The sequence below is a fragment of the Urocampus carinirostris genome, chromosome 5, assembly GCF_059441175.1.
Source record: "Urocampus carinirostris isolate Australia breed hairy pipefish chromosome 5, RoL_Ucar_1.0, whole genome shotgun sequence".
In the NCBI taxonomy this organism is placed as follows: Eukaryota; Metazoa; Chordata; class Actinopteri; order Syngnathiformes; family Syngnathidae; genus Urocampus; species Urocampus carinirostris.
Window position 1 is genome coordinate 27,017,810 of NC_142353.1, and position 3,384 is coordinate 27,021,193.

At 36.7% G+C, this 3,384-nt stretch overlaps 1 pseudogene; it reads right to left on the minus strand.

Annotated features, from left to right (window-relative positions):
• Window positions 1–207: 207 nt before the first annotated feature.
• Window positions 208–329, minus strand: LOC148365902 (U2 spliceosomal RNA; annotated as a pseudogene).
• Window positions 330–3,384: the final 3,055 nt, after the last annotated feature.

Consider the following 3,384-nt stretch of genomic DNA (forward strand, 5'->3'; position numbering starts at 1 on the left):
CTTTACATTCGGCCCAGATGTTGGAAAACCTCAACAGAGTAAAATGGGGGGGGGGGTTTAAGGGTTATTGTTCTGTCTTCTTTATTCATTATCATTTATCCGTTATCGGTCAGTTCATAATACGCTGCAAAGCCTTGGAGCCGGGACTCTTACTCTCAGCCAAAAGGCCAAGCTAAGGTCCTAGCCTTAAAGCCTTGCTGCGATCATTGCGAATGCACCATTCCCGGAGGTACTGCAATACCGGGCCGATGCGTGAAGTGGACAGAGCAAGCTCTTATTCCATCCCCGGATTGCAAAAATCAATCATTAAGTCAAAAAACTATAGAAATGATCCCTAAGAGTATGCCGATATTATTTGAATCTCATGGCCGTCTCCACCCAGTTATATCAGAACCACAGGAGACATTGTCTAAACAAACTCTTTGCTGTACATTTTAAATACGCTTGATCTGATGAGTATTTACATTATCCAAGAAGACCCCCAAGATACAGGGTGCCTGACTTCTGATATGCTCAGATCACAATACTTTTTTGGCCTCGTTTTAGCATTTTCCCCACTATACGACATAGATCAATTATTTTAAAGTGTAAAGAAGAGGCGAGTTGTTTCTTTTGAAATAAAAGTGGAATAAGAAAGATTGACGTAGTTGAGAAAATGGCTGGATCGCTTTTTTTTGACCACTTTCTACCACGGAGGAGGAAGTAGCCTAACTCTTGAAGCCCATCTTCCAAAAGTAATTTTAACTTCACTTTATCTTTAAAGAGCATATTACTTTCTTAAATGTTTATTTTTCAGTACAAAACAATACAGGTTACTTTTCCAACACCTAAACATACTTACATAAACCTTAAACATACATTCCATACAAAATACAGCACTGAAGCAACCTTGCATATTAATTCAACTTACTAACAATCGTCTCGTTCGTAAGTCAGGCAGCAGCATCCGTAGTAGCTTGGCTTATATTTTGATGAAATACAAATTTAGAGTCAAATTCCAGAGAGGGCTTATTAGCTTACAGCCATAGAACAGAAATGCTTACCAATGGCACTACTGAAGGGAACATGTGCTAATCGTATGTAGGATATCAAACATGGCGTGCTGACAAATGTACTCGTTATCTTGACATCAACCGTACGGAGAAATCACTTGAATAAAAGCCGAGCGTATGAATAGTGCTGATTTGTTTAGATCTCATACATCATGGGAAATACACAATGGCATATATTCCAATTCAACAGTTTAATTAAAACCGTAAAGAAATGCAGTGATCAAATATAATCCGAGAGAGCGGTTCTTTTCATCAACTTTGCCTCAAGCTTATTTTATCTTTTGGTTTATGTCAGAATAATGATGAATTATCGCTACTCTGCAGACTCCATTATCTATTCACAGGGTATACGCAGAAATAAATCATTACTTATCGCGGTGTATCGCACAAAACAGCTTTTGTGACCTTCGTTTTCAAGTATCGTCATGAAAAGGAGTTTACACTCTTGAACAAGATTCTTTCGCCAGGGTGCTAATTTTTAGCCAAGTGTAGAATAGTTTAAGATACAATCGTCTCAACCGTCATTGATTACGATGTGTACAGTGATGCCTCGCTTTAACGTGGTTCACTTTTCACAGTTTTTCTACTTCATGGATATGTATCGTGCATCATGTTAAGCATTATGATTGGGTAAACATTCCCAAACATAGTTCTTATCAGTTATTCCTAAATACAATTTTACACAGTACACAGTACTTTAGTGTTAAACAAATACTTGGGTGTGGAAGATTTTTTGATTTTAATACATTGTGGAGTATTTAATTGTATAGTAATTGTAATAAGAAGTAAATGTTTGTACTTTACGGATTTTGCCTATAATGGGTTATTTTGGAACCTAACCCTGCAATAAATGAGGGCTCACTGCACATTTTTCACAAAGAAACTAGACGAAGCACTCCAGGATAAACAGGTAATAACAGAGTTCCAATTTGACAATATTCTGACTAGCTTTCTTTGTAAAATAAGAAATGTATAGATGCAAGTGAGCAAACTTAGGTCATATGGCAGAAGACAAATACATTATTTTTTTAAATTGCCTAAAAATATGTTTTAAGATAATTCATCACAAAAGAAAATTGGATTTTTAAAAGGAATCTGGACCATTTTACTTTTATTTTTTTATGTTATTATTTATGTGAATGTTTATTATGATATTACTACATTTTTTACTCAAAGTTTATAATTTATTTTGTTCAACACAATTTGTGACTACAGAGCCTCAAGTTATTTTCTCAAAATCTATGGAAACAAAAGCTCAGGAGTCTCATACTCAAATTACTTGGGGGGGCCCCCAGAGCTAGGGTCTGATTGAGGGCGGGCCATTTAGGTTTCCGAGAAGAAAAGCACTGATAAAAAAATATATCACTTTTTAATTTTTGTCTAGAAAACAATTCAAAAGAGCATGTGCAATTAATGTGGTATTATATCTTATTGTATATTATCCTGTACTTCAGAATTGAGTTTTAATTTTCATTGTGTAATATAGAGTACATGTTTCACTAACAAATGCCATCCAAATTCCCTATGGAAATAAATCAATCATTACGTAATAAATTAATCCATAATTTGCTTATGGTGGGGGCCTCAAACTATCATTTTGCCGGCTACAAGTGTGGGACCCCTGGCTCAACTGTTTTCAGACACATGCAGTTTACTGTTGAGTAAACTCTGGCGTTATCTTAAAGGGACAGTATGTAATATTTAGTTCCCACTAGTTGTACAAAAAACTTACTCCTGTAAAAATAAAACATTGATATGAATACCCAGCAAAATACATGAACTATCATAGCATTTTTTATTTTAAAAAAAATAAATCATAGGTCGAGAAATTTATATTTCTTTTACATAGTGGAATCTCTATCTAGGAGTTTGTCTGGCATTTTTGCTGCTACGCTGTGCTCTGTGGCAGTAGTTTTCGTTCGCATTTGACCATACAATGCCATTTAGCGGTCAAATATTACACACTGGGCCTTTAAAGGGACAGTGTGTAAAATTTAGAAACTCACGGTATAAAAAAATCTTCATTCGTAAATATATCCATCTTTTATCCACACCGCTTATCCTGAGAAGGGTCACGGAGGTGCTGGAGTCCATCCCAGCTATCTTCGGGCAGTGGGCAGGGGACACCCTCAACTGGTTGCCAGCCAGTTGCAGGGCACGCGGAAACAGACAACTCACTTGCTCAATCACCAATCGACAATTTGGACCGGTCAATTAACCTGACATGCATGTTTTTGGAATGTGAGAGGAAACCGGAGTATTTCAGGGGAAATCCACTCAGGCATGAGGAGAACATGCAAACTCCACACGGGGAGGCTGCAATTGGAACCTT